The sequence below is a fragment of the Mycteria americana genome (genome assembly GCF_035582795.1).
Source record: "Mycteria americana isolate JAX WOST 10 ecotype Jacksonville Zoo and Gardens chromosome Z unlocalized genomic scaffold, USCA_MyAme_1.0 Scaffold_18, whole genome shotgun sequence".
In the NCBI taxonomy this organism is placed as follows: domain Eukaryota; kingdom Metazoa; phylum Chordata; class Aves; order Ciconiiformes; family Ciconiidae; genus Mycteria; species Mycteria americana.
In genome coordinates, this window is record NW_027445436.1 from 6,729,539 (window position 1) to 6,741,668 (window position 12,130).

General features: G+C 43.8%; 1 protein-coding gene across 5 annotated transcripts in view; it reads left to right on the top strand.

The window, feature by feature from the left end:
* The first annotated feature begins 1,469 nt into the window (after window positions 1-1,469).
* LOC142402972 (spindlin-Z) overlaps window positions 1,470-12,130 on the top strand; it is a 106,184-nt gene continuing 95,523 nt past the window's right edge. For 3 of the 5 annotated variants that reach the window (XM_075489005.1, XM_075489004.1, XM_075489009.1), the window contains exon 1: window positions 1,470-1,814. The gene's annotated coding sequence lies outside the window, so the exon portion shown is untranslated. Of the gene's footprint in view, window positions 1,815-2,676; window positions 2,766-2,785; window positions 2,971-12,130 lie in introns of those variants that run through there. The other 2 variants (XM_075489006.1, XM_075489008.1) reach the window with 2 other exon arrangements.

The window sequence follows — 12,130 nt, forward strand, 5'->3', positions numbered from 1 at the left end:
TTCTCTGGGTAAAGAACTGGCTGGATGGCCAAGCCCAGAGAGTGGTGGTGAATGGAGTTTACTCCAGTTGGCGGCCTGTCACAAGTGGTGTCCCCCAGGGCTCTGTGTTGGGGCCAGTTTTGATTAATATCTTTATCAATGATCTGGACGAAGGGATCGAGTGCACCCTCAGTAAGTTTGCAGACGACACCAAGTTGGGCAGGAGTGTTGATGTGCTTGAGGGGAGAAAGGCTCTACAGAGGGACCTGGACAGGCTGGATTGATGGGCCGAGGCCAATTGTATGAGATTCAACAAGGCTAAGTGCAAGGTCCTGCACTTGGGCCACAAGCCCATGCAACACTACAGGCTTGGGGAAGAGTGGCTGGAAAGCTGCCCAGCAGAGAAGGACCTGAGGGTGTTGGTTGACAGCCACCTGAATATGAGCCAGCAGTGTGCCCAGGTGGCCAAGAAAGCCAATGGCATCCTGGCTTGTATCAAAAGTAGTGTAGCCAGCAGGACTAGGGAAGTGATCGTGCCCCTGTACTCGGCACTGGTGAGGCCACACCTCGAATACTGTGTTCAGTTTTGGGCCCCCCACTACAGGAAAGACATTGAGGTGCTGGAGCGTGTCCAGAGAAGGGCAACGAAGCTGGTGAAGGGTCTGGAGCAGAAGTCTTATGAGGAGCGGCTGAGGGAACTGGGGTTGTTTAGCCTGGAGAAAAGGAGGCTGAGGGGAGACCTTATTGCTCTCTACAACTACCTGAAAGGAGGTTGTAGAGAGGTGGGTATCGGTCTCTTCTCCCAGGTAACAAGGGATAGGACGAGAGGAAATGGCCTCAAGTTGTGCCAGGAGAGGTTTAGACTGGATATTAGGAAAAATTTCTTCACTGAAAGGGTTGTCAAGCATTGGAACGGGCTGCCCAGAGAGGTGGTGGAGTCACCATCCCTGGAGGAGTTCAAAAAACATGTAGACGTGGCACTTCAGGACATGGTTTAGTAAGCATGGAGGTGTTGGGTTGATGGTTGGACTAGATGATCTTAAAGGTCTTTTCCAACCTTAATGATTCTATGTTGTTATACTCTACCACATTTATGATTGGATAATTAGAAATATGCATTAGTAGGTAATTGGATGATTCATATCATACCCTTGTAGCATAAGGTATAAAACCCCTAAAGAAAAATCCCTTGGGTGTGCCCAGTTTGGATCTCATGCACATGAATATTTACCTTTGTAATTCTATACTTTGCATCCTAGCCTCTCTCCTCAGTCGGCACGGGCCGAATTTGTAACACAGGATATCCATAGCTGATTTTTTTTTTTCCTATGATGGCGAGGGGGCAGCGGAGAACCGCTTATGACGGCCGACGGAGCGCCAGGAGATGGCAGTGGAGGAGAAGCAGCAGCAGCTACGGGCGCGACTGCGCGCTAGCAAGTAGCGGTGGACTGGGTGGAGGATTGCTTCCTGCGCTCCTGTCGCAGTTCGGAGTTTGCAGTGCGCCTGCGCGTTGGCGGAGGAGAGGAGGGCGGTGTCCGGCCCTGTGTTTTGAACGTCTCGATGCGGTTAGCTCACTATTTGGCAGGAAGGTGAGGAGGCCTCTATCCTGGCAGTGGAGCTCGTGTACGGAGAGGAGGATCCAAATGTGGCAGAGGCGAACAGGAGGCAGCAGTGGTGACGGCGGAGGGAGACAAACGAGAGAAGGGGGGCAGCTGTCCCTACTGCTGCCGCAGAGAATTTGAGTGGCCTAGTGAGACAGGAGGACTGCTGCGGCTGCAGCGTTAACGCTCCTAGGCCGTCCTCCTGGCACTCCCAGGCGCCCATCTCCCCAGCAGGTGAGTAGCGAATGCGGGGAGGGGGGAAGGGAAGCGGGGAAGCGCAGCCCGTCGCGCCGCCCTTGGCCTGGCTTAGCCTAGCCTAGCCTAGTACCGGGCAGAGCCGGAGGGAGTCGCTGTGGGATGAGCTTGGAGCCGCTGCTCCTAGCTTTCCCTCCCCTCCCTCGAGGCTGACGTTATTTATATACTTGCGGTGTTCCGTCTCTGTTACCCTTTCTTCTTCACTGTCCGCCTCAGCGGCCCGCCTGGAAGCCGCGGGAGGCGGGTGAGAGTGGGGGTCGCCGGGCTTGTGTTGCCGTTTCTATCTTCCTTTCCCACGTAGCGCCCTGGCTCCTTGGCAACCCCCACTCTTCCGGGCTCCGGGGGACTGCTGCTCTCCTTTGGCACGGCCCCTCTCGGTATCCACACCCTCCCCCCCCACACACACATCCCCGTCCCTTGCTGGAGGGGAGGGGTCGCAGCTGCACATCCCCCCTTCCTCTCTGTGGAACTATTGTACTGTGGGCTGGGGCCCGCCGAGGGGCTCCCGGCAGATAATCCTCTCTGTCGATAGTGCATGTTGGGGGAGGCGTGCCTCTGCCCTGTCATCCGTCCGCTCCCCCCACGAGAAAATGGGGTGAAGGGGATGTGAGGGTGGTGGCGGGGCCAGGCCGCCCCGCAGTAGCCAAAGGCTGGAGCTGGGAGAGTTGCTAACGCGCCCGGCTGGCAGCGTTGGGGTTGCACACGCTACTGCCGCTGTCTGGGACACCCAGAGTGTGTGTGTGTGTGTGTGTGTGTGTGTGTGTGTGTGTGTATGTGTATGCGCGCGCTCTGCTGGGTTCCTTTGTCTGCTGCTGCTGCCGCCGCTTTCCCCTCCTCCCTCGATTCCCTCTCTCTCCTCCCTCCTCTCCTTTCTTTCCCCCTCCCTTCTTTCCCCTCTCTCCCGGACTCAAAACGCTGCTGCAGCTGCAGGTTTGTAAATACTGGACCAACACACACAACATGGCTGACGCTCGCCCTGCTCCTTCACCAGGCTCTCCTCTTTATCCCTCTGTCTCTGCCGCTTAGTCTCTCCTCCATTTAGGCTTTTGTTTCTTCCCCTTCATCTCCCATTTAAAAAAAAAAAAAAAGAAAAACAATTCACCCTCTTTATTGCGCGCATGGCGGGATTTCAAGGGTAAGGATCTTCTCTTTGCAGGCTTTCTCCTTTCGTTTTGCTGTTTACAACAAAATGAAACCTAAAATCAGGGGATTTTGGAACCTAGCAAGGCCTGGAGGGAGGGAGGGGGAGAATTGGCTGAGCCCTGCTGAGAGAGGCTTGATTGGAATGCACGTATCTCTTGCGGGGGGGCGGGCTGGTGCACGAAAGTGCTGGCGGAGATTAAATACTGTATTGTGCTTGCGAAATTATCTAGTGCCGCTTCTTTCATTTTAGGTTGTAGTTCGATATAAGGTATCAACTCGGCACAGTCTTATTAAAAAGACCTGAACTAGTTATGTTAGAATAGGCATTGTGTAGTGAAAAATCATAGTATAGTTTTTTGGGGTTTCTTGGCTTTCTCTGTATCTCCTTGTTATATCTTAAATAGCTCGCAGATCACAGGATATAAAACTGGAATTAACACTTGCCGGGTCTCTTTGTGTTGCTAGTTTTCTGTCACAGATTAATTTGCCCTTGTGATGACAATAGCACAAACGGAAGCACTTTTTTGTTGTTGTTAAAAGGAGCACTTTTTCTTAAAAAAGAAAAGGCATCGTGAACTGAAGTCCGATATTGAACTACAAGACGGCATGTTTCTGACCTCTCCTAACACAAGGCATATGTTCAGTTCAGCACCTCCCAACCTCAGTTATTCAGAGTACCCCCTTCTGGCTTCGATGAAAATAGCTTATATTTTTTTGCCTTTAAAAAAAAAAAAAAGACTTAAAGCCAAAACAACATTTGAATTTCTTGGGCATATCTAAAATGATCTGCTGGGGAACAGCATATCTAGGTTTTAATTTGAGGATGAATGCTCAAGGTGCAAAGGATGTGATGTTTTCTATTGCTTTCTAAACATATGTGTTACTGTAACTCATAGGAAATGTTTTGTTTTTCAAATATTATATTTAAAAACACAGTCTTTATTCAAAGCATGTACACATTGATAGCCATGACTTCTATCAGAGCAGTGCCCTGAAGTAATGACCTAACTCTTTACTTTGGCTACTTTGCTTTGGAGGCTTCTAGTGGAGAAGCACTGGCATAGCATAATCATAGTTTTTATTGAGATAGAAGTAGTTACTGCATTTTAATGCTAGAATTAAGTATCATATATTCATAATTTCTTTAATCTATGTTTGTTTTTTCTCCCACTTTTTCCATCCCCATTAACAAGTGTTGATTAACTGGAGGAGAAAATAAATTATAGTATTGCGTTTACCACAATGTAAAACTTGAGTGGAGTCATCCAAATTGCATTTTGGAATGTGTACTCATGTCATGGCTCCCAAGCCAACTGTAATACTTCTAGATGGAAAAGTCTGAGCAAAAGTCTGTAACTTGATATGTCAGTGGATTTGTGCAGCACTCGGTTACTCAGTTAACTAATTTGTATTTTAGCTATGAACAGTGAAAAATGGGCCTGGGATCACTAAAGTAATTTTCAAGTAATGGTGAAATTATTTAATTGAATAATATATGGTACTTATTACTGTTTTCACCATGCGACAGTGGTTGGATTTAACTTTCTGTCTTAATCTAAAATGTGAATTTGGTGATAGCATGCAGAATTTAGGAGGTGAATCGATTTGGCTATCAGAGAGGTTGAGGAGAATGTTTCTACAATTGGAGATTGCCTTTTTATATTTCTGTTGTGTCATGTATGTTGTAAAATGCTGTAAATCCATGTTATGTGAGGTCTTGTTTGACTTGCTTGCTTAGAAACTTTATTGTATGTATTTCAGCAGGCTGTGAAGCCATTACAGATTGTTGTCATTAACTGTGGTGACTATATTAGATTTAAGTGTTACCTAATTGCATTCTAGTATTTGCAATTATTGCAAGGTGTTTGAGATGTGGTGTTAAATTCTTTATGATGGGATTTTCTTGGAGATCTGTCTGTAAAATAAGAGTTATTGACAGTATACTGTAAACATTTACAGGTAGGTTTTTATAGTCTTTTTTGCTAAGGTTAGCTTTTAGTGTATCTTTTTTTTTTTTAAAAAAAATGTTATTGTTGAATGCTCTTATGTGATATTCAAGGTCTGCACCTCCAAATAGTGGTGAGAGTAGATCTTAATTTTAAGAGTAGCTCTATGGATTTCAACAATGCTTAACATGCAGATGAGCTGCTGAACTTTAGACCTTCAATTGCAGGTGGTAGTTTGAACAGAGGATAACTTTATCTCTTTGTTTGTTTGTTTATTATTAATATTCCAGTTGTTTTTATATGGATGACTTACAGTAGCCATTTATAGCGAGAACATTTTTATCATTGTGACCAACTGTTGAGTCCACTTGCCATCTTTGAAGTAATCTCTTTATTTTCACTGTCACTTCTTCTGGCATAGCTGTATGCAGATCCTATTCTTTGACTGCATTGTAGTTGATAGTCCCCTTGTACTAACAGTGACAGCTACTTTAATTGAAGTGCCTTGGATTCAATCCCTGCAGTTCCATTTCCTAGGAGTGATCAGTGGTGTGTGGTAACCTGGCTAGTCTTAATGTTCCTTTTTGGAGTTTTTGGTGTGTTTGATTTGGTGTCAGAGTTCTGGGGAGCCTATCTGTCTGCTTAAGTTTAAGACTGCTTGTATCTGCAAGTTTGGAAATGCTTTAGGATGAAAGTGCTCCAATAAAATGTGTTGCTATGTTTAAGGTCACTGGTCGATCTCTCATTCTTCTGTTTTCAGAGTCTTCCTAGTGGTTCAGAGGTAGTCCTGAATCCCAAGTTCCCTATGTAACTTTGGGTGTAGCCTATTAAGATGACAATTCCCTCTGAATGTGTACCTCAAAGGCTTTTTAATTCTATCCACTGTATTGCTTGGTGGGTTTTTTGTTTTCCCCAGATTACCGTTAGGTCAGAACAAGTAATGAATATAGGGAACATGGGTAACTATTCTGTTTTAAGATTACTATGCTGACTAGGTTGTAAAGTATAACGTTACCTAGCAAACCGATGTCTACCACTGGTGCTGCTTCTTAAGGTCATATTTGCCCAGATGTTGTCAGTCACTTGTAAAATGAAGAAGCAAGCTTGACTTTTTCAGTAATGTTCATTGACTTGTTCTAAAGCATACTAAGCTGCCATTATGCTGATTTCTGTAAAAAAAAAAAATAAAAATAAAAATTTCACCTATCTACACCTTAACTTGACCCCCCCCTTTCAAAAAATATAAATTACTTTTTTCCAAACCTGTATTAATCACATTTAAATGTAAAAATGAGCTTTACTAGATCATGACCTCTTACCCTAAGAAGCACAACTGAAAGACATATCAGACTTCTGGTCTGGTTTGTGTTAGGATCAAATAACTATTTCTATTGCAAAAAATATTTTTCTAGTTTAGTATGTGTTTGCTTGATGAAAAATTCTTCCCTAGTGTGTTCAAAAAAGGTAGCTTAACTCCACTGTATAATTTCATGCTTGCCGCTGAGATTTTAAATCTGGATGTTCCCAGCAGCATAGAGGAAAGCATGTTCTGGAATAGTTCCCTTGTGATGTTTTGTATTGGGCATAACTGGCAAGGTTGGGTGGGCAGGGTGGGGCTGCAGGGGTGACCTCTGTGGGAGAAAGTTGTTGACTGCCCTATATTGGTTACAGTTGGTTCCAGCCAGCTCAGCAACTATTGTAGGTCAAAGATGGGCCAATCGGCGAACTTTGTGGCGCCTCTGTGAAAACAAAACTAAGAAAGGGTGGTAAATGCCGGAAAAAAAGGAAGAAAAGAAATAACACCAGAGCAGAGGAAAGAAGAGACAGAAGACCATGCTGGAACAGGAGGAGAACAGGAGCTCGAGTGGTAGCCTGAGCAGGGGCCGAGAGGCCTGACTCTAAAGGGACTGCTACCAGTAGAGGAACCACCAAATGCTGACCCCAGTTTCCTGCACCGCCTGTTGCCCCATATAAGAGACTGTTTTATGTGTGATGATGGGATTGGCAAATGAACAGGGAGAAGGAGAGGTTTTGCAGAGGCAAGGGATGATGAGGTGGATTGAAAACTGGCTGAATGGCTGGGCCCAGATGGTGGTGATCAGTGGCACAAAGTCTAGTTGGAGGCCAGTAACTAGTGGTGTACACCAGTATTGGCCCCAGTACTGGGTCCAGTCCTGTTTAACATCTTCATTATTGACCTGGATGATGGGGCAGAGTATACCCTCAGCAAGGGAGGAGTGACTGATATACCAGAGGGTCGTGCTGTCATCCAGAAGAACCTGGATAGGCTGGAGAAATGGGCTGACAGGAACCTCATGCAGTTCAACAAGGGGAAAGGCCAGTTCCTGCACGTGAGGAAGACCAACCCCATGCACCAGTACATGCTGGGGGCTGATTGTCTGGAAAGGAGCTTTTCAGAAAAGGACCTGGGGGTCCTGGTGGACACCAAGCTGAACATGAGCCAGCAATGTGCCCTTGTGGCAAAGGCGGCTAATGGTATCCTGGGCTGCATTAGGCAAAGCATTGCCAGCAGGTCGAGGGAGGTGATCCTTCCCTTATATTCAGCACGTGTGAGGCCACACCTGGAGTACTATGTCTAGTTCTGGGCTCCATAATACAAGAGAGACATGGACATACCGGAGAGAGTCCAGTGAAGGGCCATGAAGATGATTAAGGGACTGGAGCATCTCTCCTATGAGGAAAGGCTGAGAGATCTGGGAATGTTTAGCGTAGAGAAGAGAAGGCTCAGGGGGAATCTTATCAATGTATATAAATACCTGAATAGAGGCTGTAATGAAGACAGAGCCAGGCTCTTTTCAGTGGTGCCCAGTGAGAGGACAAGAGGCAATGGGCACACAGTGAAACACAGGAGGTTCCGTCTGAACATCAGGAAATACTTTTTTTACTGTGAGGGTGACTGAGCACTGGAACAGGTTGCCCAGAGAGATGGTGGTCTCCCTCCTTGGAGATATTCAAAATCCATCTGGACATAGTCCTGGGCAACTAGCTCTAGGTGGCCTTGCTTGAGCAGGGGTATTGAACCAGATGACCTGCAGAGGTCCCTTCCAACCTCAACCATTCTGTGATTTTTTTTTTTTTTTTTTTTTTTTTTGTGTGTGTGTGTGTGATTTCTGAGAGAGAGTGAGCGTGGTTTTTTGTTTGTTTCAGTAACAGAATTGGTAATTAGACTTTTTTATTTGACAATTAATTAAATTGATTGAAATTCCCCAAAAATCAGTAAACTTTTTTTGCCCACAACACATTTATGTTAAGTTTTCTTGCTATCCTTTTTCAAATGCTGTGTCAAACATAATGTCTACTAAAATTCAGTACAGTGCTTAGGTCTCTGGTATGCTTAGATAACTACCTATCATACTGATGAGCATTTTGTCTGTTCTTCTGTATGTCTGTAACTTATCTCTGGTCTTCAACTTGAATTGTAAAACGTTTGGAGAGTAAACTGTCTTTTTTAATTTTCTAGGAATGATACAAATAATGAAAATAAGGCTTGGAGGATGTAGGTTGTCTAACCCATCTTGTACTCAAAAGACAGTCAGCTACATCTGTATGATTCTGGATGGTTGTTTGCCCATCCTGTTCCTTAATCTCATGTATTTTGGGCAGTCAGAAGATCTTTGTCTTAATGTTGAAAGAAGACACGAGGTTTTGTTAATGGTTGGTTTACCATCAGTGGAACTGCGGTTGTAAGAGATCTGATCTGTCAAAATATATGCTGACAGGAGTATCTTCAAAAAACAGCTTAACAGAAAATTGTCTCTTGTGTGGTGCAAATAATTTTTTAAAAATCTGACTCTTAAATGCTTTTAGAGTTGGGGAGTACACAGGTGTTTGACATATTTGGAAACTGGAGACCATTGGGTACTTATGCTTGACATCTTGTGAGTAGGGGGAGCATTCACAAAGGCTGCCCTCAGATCCAAGAGGGTTGTCTCTCTACTGAGGAAAAGGCTTTTTCTAGAAGTGAATCAAGATAGAAATTTCTTGGTCCATTGACTGCTGAGGGCACCTCAGGTGTGACTACTGTCTTTTTTTTTTTTTTTTTTTTAGCATTTGTGAATGACATCTCTTTTGATCTTCTGCCCCCCCACCCCTCCCCCCCCTCAGTATAAACATACTTTACTATTAGGTGTCAGCCATAAGACAGAGGGCAAGCAACCTCTCTTCTGGTTTATATGCTGTCCTAACAGTTCACTTGTTTAAAGTTGGGGGGGGGATTCACTCCTACCCTCGGTTATAGCAGTGTTGGCTAGAGAGGATGATGAGGCAAACTTATCTTATTTCATATGACTAGAGATGTAGCTGTATCAATATTGGATGAAAAGTACATTTTAAAATGGTAATTACTTGGGACAGGATTCTTTGCTGTGAATAAACATCCTAGTTATCAGTCATGCTGAGGCCTTTAACTACAATTCTGGGAGACTGTATGTTTGGGTGGGGGTGGAGCAAGTTTAAATATGAAGCAGGGATGTGGTGGGTTGGCCCTGGCTGGCAGCCAAACTCTCACCCAGCTGCTCTTTCACCCCCTCCCCCAGCAGGATGGAGGGAGAAAATAGGAAGAACAGGAGCAATAAAGCTTGTGGGTCAAGATAAAGACAGGGAGATCACTTACCAATTAACTGTTGCAGGCAAAACAGACTTAATTTGGGGCAATTACCTTAATTTATTGCCAATTTAAATATAAAAATTACTGATTCAAGTATTGGGAAACAGAAACAAAATACATATTAAAAGACTTATGGAGAACACACTTAGGGAAAACACTTTTCCTTCCCCTTTTCCCAGACTCGGCTTCACTCCAAACTCTTCCCCTTGCCCCTTGTTATGTCTGCAAGTTACACTCAGTCCCTTCAGTGATGCAGTGTGTGTGGGAGGTTGTTATGGTTAGCATATAGCAGCTTCTCTCTGCTGCTCATTCCTTTTCACATTTTCTTTGTTCTGACATGGGTTCTCTACAGGCTGTAGTCCTTTCAGGAATATCTGCTCTGGCATGGGTCCTCTGCAGACTGCAGTTCCTTCAGGAATATTTGCTCTGCCATGGAGCTCTTTCTATTCTGACCTTGGTGTTCCTTTTGTTGTTTTGCACTTCCTTTTGTTGTTTTGCACTTCCTTTTGTTGTTTTGCACTTCCTTTTGTTCCCTTCTCCCCTCTCCCTCTGGTGTCTTCTCCCATTTTTAAAATATGTTTTCACAGAGGTGCCACCAGCTTTGCTGATTGGCTCAGCTTTGGCCTGTGGTGGATCTGTTGCTGAGCAGGCTGGAACTGTCTGTGACAGGCACAGGACAGTCCCTGACCTCTTGCCACATACACCCAATGCACCATGAAAGGCAGAGGTGTCTGTTCTTGTGTGTGCTCTGTTTATCTATAGGATAGACTTCCAGAAAGCCTCACCCATTTTATAAGGGGAGGGATACCCTGCTTCCTGAGATCCTGACTTTTTCCCTTTCTGGGTTTCTGTTTTCTCCCTTTCTCTGCACTTCAGTTCAGTAGACTCAACCTTATTTGAAGTACTAGAAGATAATTTAATCTGTCTCTCTGTAAATAATTATGTGTATTTCTAGAAGAAAAAAGAAGACTGCTTTTGTTGTTGTCACCGAAATCGGGAATCAAACTCCTTAACACCAATGTAGTATTAAGAAGCAGGCATTCTTTATTACGGTGCCAGATGCATGGGGGATCGTTCCACCTAGCGTGCATACCACAGGTTACATCAGCCGAAACTTATATTGTCCGATCACATACATATGCATCAAATTTCCCAGAATGATCATGCATATTCATTCTATTTCCCAGAACTAATTATCATATTTGCATGGTCATTACGCATGCATCCTTAAGCTCTGAGGGGCTTCCGTGGGGGTCTCTGGTGGTCCTTGGTGGTCGTACAGGTGTGTCCTTTAGTTGACCCCTTCTTCTGGACATGCACAATCCCACCATGCTTATGTAATTTGCTTCCCTTCTTCATGGTGCATGGTCCCTAACAATGATTTGGCACCCTTATTCCTATTCTAACACAAACCAATTATTCTAATTACTCCTCGACTCATTGTCAAGATGGGCTGGGGCTGTACTGGGAGCATAGCAGCATGTCCGTACTACTCCTCGTCCTATTGTCTTTGGGCATGGCAGCATATCCATAGCCATAGATGTATAAACACAACATTAAAGCATTGTCTACCCCACTCCTATCTCTATGTTGCTTAGTTACAAAAGAACAAACTAATCATTTTGGTTACATCTGGTTACATTGTTATTACCAATACCTATATTTATGCAAAATCTCAGGAAATAGAAGACATAATTAAGTGTTTATGTTGCTGAATCTAGTTCAGGTCAGACATAAAGCTTTCTGCAAAGATTTTTCAAGCTAAGAGGAGGAGGATCTGCCTCTTGTCCCTGCTAAAAGTTCTCACTCTGAAGTCCTATCTTGATGAATGTACTTTCCCATTTCTTTTCCATTTGTGCTGCATGTACAATAAATAAAATAATTTAGAAGCAGGATTTTTTAAAATAAAATTTTATTTTCAAAGTAAGAAATGAGCACACATTTTCTGTAGGACAAGCAAGGTATGGTAGGGGGGAAAAAAAGATTCCAAGATGGTCTTCATTCTTAGAGTCTTGACTTCCTTCTTGCCATAATTTTTCACTTCTCTGCTAATACAGGACAAGAGGAATTAAATGTTTGAGGCATGCATTTTGCTTGTTTTGTGATTCCTCAAAGCCTATTCACAGGCAGTCCCTCCAGTTATTTAATCTTTTGAAATACAATAACATAATAAAATTATCTTCTTTGCTGAATTCTCACATCTGTAAATTATTTCTAGGTGTTGGTAAATGCTGTCAAATAACTGCTCCAGTTCACAAGGGGAGTGGTTTTTTCCCAAGGTGCTAGGTATCTTGCGTTTTGAAAAAACACTCTTGCAAGGGGGGGTGAGCATTGAATACAGTGTGAATTCTTGAGCTACAGGTTGGTTTTGACAGCTCAGTTAAAAGAAATTCCTTGGCTTAAACCAGTTTTGCTAATTTCTGAGCAAAAACTGTTCATGTACTTACAAACTCATGCAGGTGTTCTCTGAAAGTACATTTTTCCATAGTCCAGTAAATAACTTGAAACAGTTATTCATCCTCTTAAATACTTCTTTAAGATCTTCTGCTTCTCACTTATTTTCATGGATATGCAAATAT